Source organism: Halichoerus grypus, chromosome 7, assembly GCF_964656455.1.
Source record: "Halichoerus grypus chromosome 7, mHalGry1.hap1.1, whole genome shotgun sequence".
Taxonomy (NCBI): Eukaryota; Metazoa; Chordata; class Mammalia; order Carnivora; family Phocidae; genus Halichoerus; species Halichoerus grypus.
The window spans coordinates 54,585,538-54,598,598 of NC_135718.1; positions in this window are offsets into that span (position 1 = coordinate 54,585,538).

Below are 13,061 nucleotides of genomic sequence, written 5' to 3' on the forward strand. Positions count from 1 at the left end.
GGGTTAATAGCCTCTACCCGAGGGCGGTGGTGGTACCTCAGGAGACAGACATGTGTACCCAGCATGGGGCCAGGCCCACGGGAACACTCCAGAGCATTAGTCAAATCCGCTCCACGCGTGTCTAGGAGGAGTTCAGGTAGGATTCCAGTCTGTGCTCTGTGACCAACTAAACCAAGCCCGCCCCCTGACCTTGTTGCTCTTGGTCTGGCTTCATTCCCCATCAGGACCTGATCCTGACAGTTGGTCGGTCTTTCTAACATGACCCTTGCCCCAGAGGGAACCCAAGGCCTTTTCAAGGCTTGTCCAAGAGCCTCAGATCTATGGTCCTCCTACAGGTTTTGTTGTTTATAGATTAGTACGTTTCAGACCAGCCAGACCCAACACTCCCGGTTTATGCGAGTTACAAAATCTATTTGTTATAAACAGGGGGTGTACCTACCTATACATGTAATTCTCTTACAAAGTGGCACAGCGTCCCAACTTTAAAAGTGAAAGCCAGGGTAATAAAATCATACATGAAGTTGGCAAATGCATGAATTTACAATGGGTGGACTACGTTTTTAAGAGAAAACAATAATTATTTGAGTATGGTTGTCACTTTTTCCTTTATAATTGACATTTGAGAAAAGGCTAAATTTGGATCTTGATGTAATTAAGTACAATTGTTATGAATTAGGAAGTTACAGCTGCAGACCAGTATGGATGTGTGGTCTTGGTGACTCAGTTACTACATAAGCAGCAGCGTCTTGGGTGATGTGATTTTTCCAAAATGGTAGGTTAAGAGTTGTAAAGTTTCAAACAAGGTAAGGCAACTTACATGCAACTTTCCACATGGTAGTTGCGCTCCAGGAAGCGTATATAATAAAACAATGTTTTTAAAGAAATGCACTTCTTGTATGAAAGTCAAATTGGGGAGCGCCTGGGTGGCACAGTGGGTTAAACATCCGACTCTTGGTTTCGGTTCAGGTCATGACCAGGGTCGTGATCTTAGTGTCATGAGATCGAACCCCAAGTAGTGGGCTCCACGCTCAGCGTGGAGTCTGCTTTAGACTTTCTCTCCCTCTCCCTCTCCCTTGGCCCCACCCCTCTCCTCTCTCTCTCTTGCTCTCTCTGCCCCACCCCTCCCCCCTCTAAAATAATCTTTTTTTTTTTTTTAAGAAAGTCAAATGTTTGGCTCATGTGACTGTGATCTGGTTTTTTACCTACATGAATGTTCCGGCAAGATGTTATTAAAAAGCTGTGCAGAACTTGGACAATTCTTCACTGTGAGGGGCTACCCTTGCAATGTCTGCAGGGCAAGATCACCAAATGCCAGGGGAACTAACCGCATCATGTGACAACCAAAACTTTTTAAAATTTTCAGGATGGCCCTCGGGCACCAAGCCCTCCCACTGAGACCTGCTACTGTAGATTGATAACAGGAATGCACTTGAGCCTGAGCCTCATTTTAGATCTACAGCTGAGTATCTGTCAGGCTGGAAGGGACTTGAGCACCGACCAGGCGCAGGCTTCCCAGGTAGCATTGCATGTCTGGATCTCCAAGCACCTTTTCAAAATCTGCATGTCAGGGCTTTCCTGCAGACCCAGTGAATGAGGGGTGGGGCCCAGACATCTGTATTTTGGACACACCCAGGTAAGAGCTGCTAAGTTCTATCCATTCTCATCAGTTTCTATGCCTTGGTCCCACAGCTAGTGGAGACGGAACCTAGAATTCTTGACATTCCAGCTCCAGAAGCCCAGGCTCAGGAATTGTAGTGAAATCTATGGGTTCTTGTGCCGGCTTTAGCTGTGCGGCCTTGGGTGAGCCATTTACCCTCTCTGGGTCTCAATTTTCTCACCTCAAAATTGGATAGGGAGGGGAAGCAGCTCTCCAACTCTGTCAGTCTAGAACTTTCTATGCCTCACTTGCGTTATAGGAAACTCCACTTCTCTGTCCCCAGGTTCCCAGAAAAGGCCCTCAATCATGCAGTTATTTGGTTGGAGAGGGTGTTTGTCCCAGTCCTGCGCTGAGGGTGAGCAGTGTGGCCAGAATGCCCGGGGAGGCCTGGCCCCTCTTCTCCTCCCCCACCAGCCTGGACACAGATGGGATGCAATGAAGAGGCCCAGGTAATATAAGTCCTGTGTAAACAGAGTACCAAGGGGGTAATTATGGACCTTGGCCCGTGGTTACTCCTTGCCTGGCCCTGCAGAACCAGTTCCCAGGCTGACTCACTTAGAGGAGCTTTAGATGTATCCTGAGCTCAGGGGTCAGGGGAGGAGGAGAGAGCATCCATCTCCATAAGCAACTGAAAACCTTGGTCTTTAAAAATGGAGTTAAAGTAATTTTCTCTAGTAGGTTTTATAAAAGCTGAGGGCAGTCATTCTCCACAGTCAGGGGAGTTGACCTGGCTGAGGGATCAAGGACAGCTTGAGCTGAGTACAGAAGATGAACAGGAGTTAACCAGACAGAGAGGGGCAGGCAGAGTGTTCTGGCTGACGGCTCTCTATGTGCCAAGACCCAGTGGCAGATGCAGAAAGGGGTGCAGGTCAGTAGGGATAGTTGTACAGGGCAGGTGCACCCATGCACATGCCTTCAGGGGCCCAAGCAGGTGATGTGCCTGCCTCAGGCTCGTTCATTATTTCATTCATGCATTCATTCATTCATTCATTCATTCAATGCTAGGTTGCACTATCTTGGGCAGGGGATGGATCATTGAACAAAACAAAGATCCCTTCCCTAGTACAATTTGCACTCTAGTGGAAGGAGTCAGATAAATAAACACAGTAAGTAAACTATATGGTAGTCTAGAAAGTGCCAAGGACTATGGAAAAAAAGCTGAGTATGGGAAATAAAAGTGTGGGGCTTGGGGCAGGGTGTCATGGGTGCTGTAATTGCAAATAGAATGGTAGAGTAGGCCCAATATTTCAAATTTTCAAGGAAAGTTATAAATCCAGACTTTTTGGTAAAATCTCTCAATGTTAACTTTGTGATGTCCTAGAAGCCTGCTAGAATCAGCGATTACTTTCTTCTCTTTGCCAGGACTATTTTAGTGCTTTATGTCAAACAATGCAAATAGTTTCAGCACCCCAAAAGACAGGGCCCACTTAAAGGACTGGTCACTGCCCCAAAGACGCAACATTCAGAGACTACCAATGATGCTTTCAGCCATGTGTGGAAAGCTTTTCCTTTTTTTCAGATGCCCAAGCTATTCTGAACTCCCTTTTTCTTGGGGCAGACACAGAGAAGCTGCCCACAGCCCACCTCCTGCCCAAGCTCTGTTGAGCAGACGGTCCCTCCAGCGGGGAATGTGTGATGCTGACACGCAAACACACTCCGGATCTCCTCTGGGCTCCGGGAGACAAATGCAACATACACATCGCTCTTTATTCTTAGCAACAGGAAACAGCAAGCCAGCGTGAATTCTGGGCAAAAAGAGCTCAAAAATATTATAGGACTATGTTGTTTTCTTGTCGCAATTTCTATAATTCATCTTGTGACCATGATGTAACTTACTGAATCGCCCCTGTTTGTTCATTCCATCTCCCCCGCCTTACCTCCAAGAGAGAGAAAAAAAAAAAATCTGGAGTTGTATGGTGATTGCCAACAGATTGAAAAGGTCATAAAGAGAAATATAACCAAGGAACTCCCAGAATTTTGGACAACTTATTCAACTGTTTTGAAGTTTTGTCTCTTAATTGAAATATGCCCTATGTACAGATAAGTCCACAAATCAAAGACTGTTTGATGAATCTTCAGGGAGTGAACATCATTGTTCAGCACCCATATCAAAACACAGAGCATTGCTGGGTGCTTGGCCGGCTCAGTTGGTGGAGTATGTGACTCTTGATCTCGGGGTTGTTAGTTGAAGCCCCAAGTTGGGTATACAGATTACTTAAAATAAAATCTTTTGGAAGAAGAAAGGAAGAAAGAAAGAAAGAAAGAAAGAAAGAAAGAAAGAAAGAAAGAAAGAAGAAAGAAAGAAAGAAAGAAAGGAAGAAAAAGAAAAAGAAAGAAAGAAAGAAAGAAAGAAAGAAAGAAAGAAAGAAGAGCATTGCCAATTCAATTTTTTTTTTTTTTTTAATAAAATGAACTGAGGCTGGTTGCAAATGTTCAGCTTTCTGTCTGAGACCACAGGGCCCCGTAGGATATAATATTTTGATCTTTATCCAAATATCAGCAAGCAGCCATTGAAGTCATTTTAATCAGGGGGCTGATTGTATCATATTTGGGTCTTCAAACAATCCCCTTGCTACTAAGGAGAATGGCTAGATGCAGGTCCAAATGAGCAGACTACTTACAAGGCTTTTGCATTCATCCAGGTGAAGAGTGGAGATAGCTGGTTCTAGGGAAGAACAATGGCATCAGCTGAGAAGACGGGTGCCTGGACAGATGAGGTCATTCTGGAGTAGGGTGGGCCCCAAGCCAATATAACCGGGGTCCTTCAAAGAGGGGAGATTTGCACACAGACATGCACACAGGGAGAATGCCCTGAGAAGATAAAAGACGGAGGTTGAGATGATGCTTTTCCAAGCCAAAGAACACCAAAGATGGCCAGCAAACCACCAGTGTAGGGGAGAGGCATGGCACAGATTCTTCCTCATGGCACTCGGAAGGAATCAGTCCTGCGGACAGCTTGATCTCAGGTTTCTGGTCTCCAGAACTGTGAGACAATACATCTCTGTTGTTCACGCCACCCAGTTTATGGTCCTTTCTTACAGCAGCCCTGGCAAATTCATAAACTGAGATTCCCAAACTCACTCCAACCTTCAATAGGTTGACAGAGGAGGAATGGGAGGTACAGGGTGAACTGTCCATTCCTAGTAGCCTTGTGTCCCCTCTGAGTCAGGTGTCAGAGCAATAACTAGAGTGGGGGAGACCCCAGTAGCCCAGGGGACTGGGGCTAATCCTGAAGCTAATCCTTGAGGTGACCACTGCATTTAGTTTTAGACCTGCCACCTAGGAATATTGCAGGAACCACTGCAAAGGAAACCACTCATCCAGACATAGTTCAAATGCCCACCCTTACTATCCATTTCTCATATATTTCAAGAATTGCAAATATTTAAACTCTTTCCATTGGCCGCCCATTCAAATATCTAACTCAAGGCTCCCTGGTTATTGCATCATTGTAGACCCAATTAAACTCATTTCATTTGAAGATTCGTGTAAGTCTCTCTAATACACAAATCATTTCCCTCATTTAAAGCAAGTTGTTTATAGCTAGTAGGCTTACTCCCCACCCGAGCTATCCCCCTCCAGGGAAGCCTTACAAAGTTCCTAGTTGGGAACAGAAGGCCCTGAGGGGATTGCCCAATGTTGTCTCAGGACACAACCTTACAACCATAAAAACAAGTCAACACGGAGACCTACTGGCAGAGAATCAGTTACAGGATATGCATGAACAAGGGTCAGCAGAGGTTGCCTGGGCCAAACCCCAGGCTATGTGGAAAGCACTTACCTGGTAAGTCTTCCACAAATGGTAACCCATAGCAATAATCATCTTTCAATAGATGTACTGATCTATCTGTGAATTAGATTTCATCTGGAAAAGATGACCTCCACGGGAAAACGCCATACAAAGTTCAGTTAACAGAATGCTCTTCTTGAACTTGGCCCACAAGGCCCCTTATGATCAACCTTTGCCTCTCTCTGCCTTCATTTCCCCCATTTCTACCTCACACTGAGACCTTATTTCCTCGGCATAGAGTGACCATATAGTTTATCATCCAATGTGAGATTCTTTTGAGATGGACAATGTATTCAGTTTTCTGGGACAACAGGTATAAACTGGGCTGTTTTATCCAATCTGGGACTTCTAGTCTCCTTAGCCATGTGGAACAACTTAGAGTTCCTATAACATTCCATGGGCTCTTGAATCCCCAGACTTTTGCACATGCTCTCCTCTTCTGGTCTACTTGGAGCACATTCTATAACCCACTCTTCTGTGGGGCCTTCCCCAAGACTCCTAGGTGGGCTTGGGCTCTCCTTCCCCTGTGTCTTCACTGTCCCCAGCACATACCACATTCTGTCTTCATTTCCCTGGCTCCCCACAAGACCTGCAACCTCTTGAGGACAGGTATTATATCTTTTCATCTTTGTGTTCTCTAGTCTATTCCATTTTGTAGGTACTCAACATGTGTCTGATCAATGATTTTATAATTAGCCTGGAGAAGAGATAGGTGTCCATTAACTTCAACTGTCTAAAGAGTTGTGATCACACCTAGACTTGACTTATGAGACCATAAGGGAAGAACAAGAATACTAACTGGAAGCCTCAAGAAGATATATTTCAGCTCAGTATTAAGAAGAACTTTCTAGCCAACAGGACTATACAAAATCAATAGGCAGCTTTGAACAGTAGAGAGCTCCCTGCCACTAGGGATGTTTTGTTGACAAATACTAGCATAGACTTGGTAGGAATTTTGAGGTAAGGATTCAGGCATGTAGTGGGTGAATGGCCTGGATAACTACCTTCTACTCTATGATTCATCCATTCGTTCATTCGGTGAATATTTACTGGGCACCAGGCATTGGCCCAGAAGCTCATGAATTAGCACAGAACAGACACACCCATGTAACCACCATGCAGAGCGAAAGCGTCTGCTGGCTGATGCACAAGGCAGATTTGGCCTCTCGACCTGTTGGAGCTTATAGGTTTGCAGAAGAGATACATGCAATCGTATGAATTTATGGGGTATCCAAAGATAGTGTGAGGGGACAACTAGGGGTGGGAGTCCGAGAGATATTTAACTTGAGCAAGGATGAATGTAGGAAGCTTGTGTGGTTCCATGACCTTTAGATCTTTCTAGAGAGCTCAGGCTTCTTCTCTCTTCCATGACACCTGCTCTTCCAGTTGGGTGACCTTCCTGAAGGCTGGCTTAGACCAGTCTCTACCTGTCAGTTCCAGAGCTGTGAGTTCTGCTCAGCTGACGGGTAACCAGGTAACTCTGATCATCCCAGGGGAGCCATGTGTGGTCTTTAGTCATGCCCTTTCTTTCCTTCCCTCTTCTCTAAAAGACCACCAGAAGGCTAGTCACATGGACTTTGGGACAATAGAGGCACGGCAATGCCATGGCGGGTGAACCCTCAGAGCCTGGTGACTCTCCACTTTCAGAGCAGCCATCAGAGTACCCAGTGGTACTGGCCACAATCCAGAACTCCGTGTCCAAAGCAGAAAAGACATAGCAGGTGAGCCAAGAGGCATGTGATCACAGGCCCTCCTCCTGTCCTGATGGGGGACAGCACTAGGATAACACAGCAGCTATTCATGAAATGTTTGCATGCTTTGGGTAAACGATAGTAATAATAAAGAAAATTACCATGCCTCAAGCCTTTGCTATGGGCCAGGCACTGTGCTGGGTGATTATATATGCATTATCTTACTTAAGCATCAAACAGGCCCATAGGGGCAGAATTATTATCCTTACTTTACAGAAGAGGAAACTCTAGAAGAGGCCTAGAAATTGTCAAAACTTATCTGAGATTACATAGCTAGGGAATGGTAGGCCCGAGGGTCTCCAGAGCCTGTGTTTCTGGTCTCTGTTCTGTTGAGCTTGCGTGGGGATAAATGAAAGCCCAACAATGCAGAATGGGTCAAAATGAGCTCTCCTGTGTGAACTCCAAAAGTAGGTGAGCAAGCCCTCAGCAGAGTAGCAGTTGAGCAGGGGAGGGATCTAAAACTGTGTTCATAGCATACGCAAAGTCAAAGAAAAATAATGAACCAGAAAAAAATGTCTTCTTACTCATGTTACAAAGGGATAACGTCTCTAATATATAAATGCATATATTCATGTAAGAAGGACTAACAAACAAACAGAAAAAGTGGATAAAAGGTATGAACAGAAATAGCAAGAAATATACTCAACTAGCTCTTAAGCATAGGAAAAGATGCTCATCTGACTGACTGAAGAAATGCAAATTAAAGCCAAATTAAGGTAGCACTGATCTCCTACAAACTGAAGAACATGTGGGATGCAGCTATGATGGACTTAAATGTAGAACACATTTGAAAAGAAGGAAGCGGGAAGTCAATGACTTAAGTATCCCTATCAAAAAATTATAAAGGGGCGCCTGGGTGGCTCAGTTGTTAAGCGTCTGCCTTCGGCTCGTGTCATGATCCCGGGGTCCTGGGATCAAGCGCCGCATCGCATCGGGCTCCCTGCTCAGCGGGAAGCCTGCTTCTCCCTCTGCCTGCCGCTCCCCCTGCTTGTGTTCCCTCTCTCACTGTGTCTCTATCTGTCAAATAAATAAGTAAAATCTTTTTTTAAAAAAGTCTTTAAAAGAAATTATAAAAAGAACACAAACTAGACCCAAAGAGAGTGGAAGAAATTAGGTAGAGAAGACCAAAAGCCTAAACATTGGTTCTTTGAGAAAAAAACTGATAAAAAAAAAAAAAAAATAACCCTTGGCAGGATTGATAGAGGAAGAGAGAGAGAGAGAGAGAGAACAAATCCAGTCCAATATGTGTAATGAAACAACAGGTATCACTATAGTTTCCGGAGACAATACAAAGATACAACCTATGCTATAAACTTGAAAATGTCGATGTTCTGGAGAAATTCCTCAAAAAACACAATGATGCCAATACCAAAAGGACAATGATGCTAGAATTATCTGAGAAAGATTTTATAGCAGCCATGATTAAAAAAAAAAAGTTCCAATGAGCAATTAGAAACACATTTGAAATAAGTGAGGGAAAAAAATAGAAAGTTTTAGCAAAGAAATAGACGCTATAAAGAACAAAATGGAAATTTTAGAAATTTTAGAAATAATTGCAACACCTGTGACTCAGGATTTGAGATAACATATCTAAAAGGATTAGCACAGGGCCTGGCACGTAGGCAGTGCTCCATAACATTTTATGTTCCTCCTCTCATAACTGAGGCATCCGAGCAGGAGGACCAAACTCCAAAGCATTTCCAGGCAGACAGACCCTCCTGCCTTGGACATTCCATAAAGAAGATGTTAGAAGGGTTTGCTTAGCAATTATGTTATCAACCTTACAAACCAGTGTTGAAGGCATTCCTTAAGGTACTCCCTTCACCCCACCACTGCAATCTGCATGCAGACCCCGTGTTGGGTTCTGAAGAATATAATAGAAGCATAAGAGGTACAGTCGGAAGGGAAAGACGGGCTTTAGTTTCAGCCGCATCAGCTCCCAGGTGGGAAACCCCCCAAGTGTGCTGGAAGCAACAGGGAGGGACTGGGCAGGAAGGAAGAAAGCTTTCTCTTCTTTCAAACACAGTATTGTTTATCATAATAGTAGCCAGAATTCCCAGAAGCATGGAAGGAGGATGGGTCACCTCATTCCCGCAGAGACAGGCCCAGGAAAAGCTGCACTTAGGTGGAGACCATTCTGAACTGCCCGGATGGAGAAGCATTTGGGGCCAGGCCAAGATCAGGCAGTACCCCACAATGGGTCACCACCGTCCTTTGAATCCCCACCCTCAGCTGGGATGGGCAGAACTTGTGAAGGAGTTGGGTTTGCCTCTAGCTTTCCTTCTTCTTTTTCTTCCTTCCTAGCAGAACACACAGCATCAAGCTCTCTCCCTTAGTTTACAGAACCAGTTTGCAACCCTCATGGTGCCTGATCTCATCACACCCCATGGACTAAGGGATATCCTCACTTCATTTTATGGGGGTCCGAGTTGAGCCTTAGGGCAATCAAGTGAATTACCCAAGGGAGTTCTCAGACTAAGGACTCATCCCACCTATATACCTATATATAATATAAAATCCTACCTCCATCAAGACACCAATATTTTTTTTTTTTAAAGATTTTATTTATTTATTTGAGAGAGAGAGAGAATGAGAGACAGAGAGCATGAGAGGGAGGAGGGTCAGAGGGAGAAGCAGACTCCCTGCCAAGCAGGGAGCCCGATGCGGGACTCGATCCCGGGACTCCAGGATCATGACCTGAGCCGAAGGCAGTCGCTCAACCAACTGAGCCACCCAGGCGCCCCAAGACACCAATATTAATGAGCATTACCGTTACCATTTTTGAGCATCTCGTGTGTACCGGGTAAAAGACTAGGTACCTGGCTTCCCTGAGCTCATTTGTCCTTCAGAAGGACACCAGGGGTAGAGGAGGCTGCCCTGTCGTACAGGCTCAGAGAAGACAATAATGGTTAGGAGATCATACTTAGTGCCTGGCACTGTTCTAAACACTTCAACGTGCATTAAGTTGCTCCATCTTCCCAACAATCCCAGGAGAATAAGTGTAAGTAGCATGTCCGTTTCCGAGATGTGATAACTGAAGGTCAGAGACATCAGGTAATCTGTCTAAGGCCACACGGCCCGGAAGTAGCGGAACTGGTATTCAAACCGAGCCTTCTTACCACTGTTTCATGTTTCTGGCAGCACAGCGGACTTACCCAAGGTGGCACATCTAGGAAGTGTCCAAATCAGATGGAAACCCCTGCCCAACTGAAAACCAGGGTCTTCCCACCCAGCTATCCTGCCCAGAGTAGGGCTGGAGGGAGGCTCTGGGTCACTTGGGCAGCCTCCTTCTCTCCAGCTAAGAGACAGCTGTCTGCAAATCAATCCCCAGGAACAGGATTTGTGGAGGCAGAGCCCTCTATGGTGGCATCAGGCCCAGGCAGGCTGACAAAGCTGGGACCCAGCTCCATCAACCTTCTTTCCCTGCCAGTTGTTCTCTCTCTGCCTGCCGCTTGCTGGCCGAAACTGGCCCCAGACTCTCATTGTCTCCCTTGGCCCCCACTGAAAATGCTGAGTGCCAGGTGGAGAAGGACCTTGGAGAGAACCTGGAGGGGTGGGTCAGAGGAGCTGGGGGGAGTGGTGAGGAGAGGGGTGCTGGGGAGTGGTTCTGGAGTTGTGGGGAAGGGGTCGCCTAGCAACCACCGGCTCACGTGGTCACAAAGCCGACAGGCTTGCCCACAGAACCAGCGAGCCTGCCTGCCTGTTGATGTGTCCTCTTGCTCCTTTCTGCTCAGGCAGCAGGGACTTCTCATACACACACTGTAGCAGGCACTTGCCTCGGTGAGTCCATGGATCTCTCCCGGGGAGGAAATGGACACTAGAGCCAGACAGGGGGCCAGGGGAGGGCCTCCAGAGGCCGAGATGGGGAAAGCGAAGTTCTGTCTCAGGACTGGTGTGAGTGTTCAGACCCCTTGTGTCCAGCTGTTGGGGGCCAGGCAGAGAGGGAAGTGAGGATGGAGGCAGACACAGTGGGGCCCGCCTGTCCCGCTCCAGAAAAGACAGGCCTGGCTCAGCCCCGTTGACCTCTACCGCAGCTGTGGGTTGTGACCCATTCGTACCTTATAAAATCAATTTCATGGGTCACATCTAACATTTACAAAATGAAAACAAAAAGTGGGATGAAAATCGCACTGTGCATCATTTGTGGCGAGGGCAAGGATTGCTTTAGGATGTTCTTGCTCCGGTTTCACACACACAGAAGTGCGTGCACACCTGTGTGGGAATCATGATCCAGGAAGGAGTTTCTTAGTATGATCACAGTCAAAAGCATTTGAAAGTCTTTGGTCTAACAAGTACTTTTTCCCGTAGGCAGATGGGTTGGGGCTTCCAAATGGCCTGTCCTCAAGCCTGCAGCATGTGAGTGCTCTAGACCCAGGCCCTGTCATCAAGGATGTCCAAAGCTTCCTTCAAAGGAAGTTCCGCCAACTGTTTTTCTCTTTAGAGAAGAGATCAGGAGACTTCGAGTCAGGATGCCTGGAGTCCTGGCTGTGTGACCTCAAGTCTCCCCTTCCCCAATCTCAAGCAGTGCTTGAGTGCCTGGTCCTGCGGATCTCTGGGGTCCTTTGCAGATTTTTGTGACTGAGAGTTCATTTTCAGAATGCACTGACTTCCCGTCCCAAGCCTATCCCTAGGACCTGCAACCCCTGCACTTTGGAGAGATATAGACAGATAGATCCATAGATCTATATATGTATATGTATGTGTGTATGTGTGTGCATGTGTATATGTATATGTACATGTACATGTATGTGTATTGTATGTTTATATGTATGTGTCTATGTATACATATGTGTGTATGCATGTGTATGTGTATCTGTATGTGTATGTATGTGTATATGTATGTGTATATGCATATCTATAGATCTATAGCTATATTCAGGTCCAGAGATTTAAACCAATCACAATTCTTGACTTCGACACCTATCATCTTTCATGCACATCACTGAATTAGTTTATTAGTTATTATTTATAATGAGCACCAGCAAATGCACCTCTCAAACCAAGAACTAGAATACCACCACTAACACATCTTACCTGCTCCCCTCCCATCCTATTCCCCCTCCCTGACTTCTCTCAGAAGTAACCACTAGCTGAATTTTGTGTTTAGCATTTTCTTGATTTCCCCCTTTACTTTATTACATTTATGATCATTTTGCTTGCCTTTGAGCTTAACTTTTATTTTTTTTTATTTTTTATTTTTTTAAAGATTTTATTTATTTGCAAGAGAGAGAATGAGAGACAGAGAGCATGAGAAGGGGGAGGGTCAGAGGGAGAAGCAGACTCCCTGCTGAGCAGGGAGCCCGATGTGGGACTCGATCCCGGGACTCCAGGATCATGACCTGAGCCGAAGGCAGTCGCCTAACCAACTGAGCCACCCAGGCGCCCTGAGCTTAACTTTTAAAAAAGGAATCTCAGGCTATGTGGTCTTCTGGGACTTGCTTTCCTTGACCTCACATTGTATTTGTAAGATGCATTCATGTTGGTCTGCGTAGCTGTGGTTCATTTCCATGCAATATGATGTTCAATTGCCCACATGTAGCACAGCTCATTTACCCATTCTTTCCGCCATTGGACATTTGGGATGTCACCAGGTGTTGGGTAATTTGAACAATGTTAGTCTGAATATTCTCACAAACAGCCCCAGTGGTACGAGAGCAAGAGCATCCATTGGGTGTATGTCGGGGAGAGGAACCACTGAGTGCTACAGCATGCAAATGTTCAATTTTATAAGACATTGCCAATTTTTCTCCCCCAAGTGTCTGTTCCTGTTTACACTCCCACCGCCAGTGTATGAGAGGTCCTCTTATCCATCTTCAACACTAGTGTTAGGTGCACCGGCCTTTATTCTGTTAGAAAGTCGACA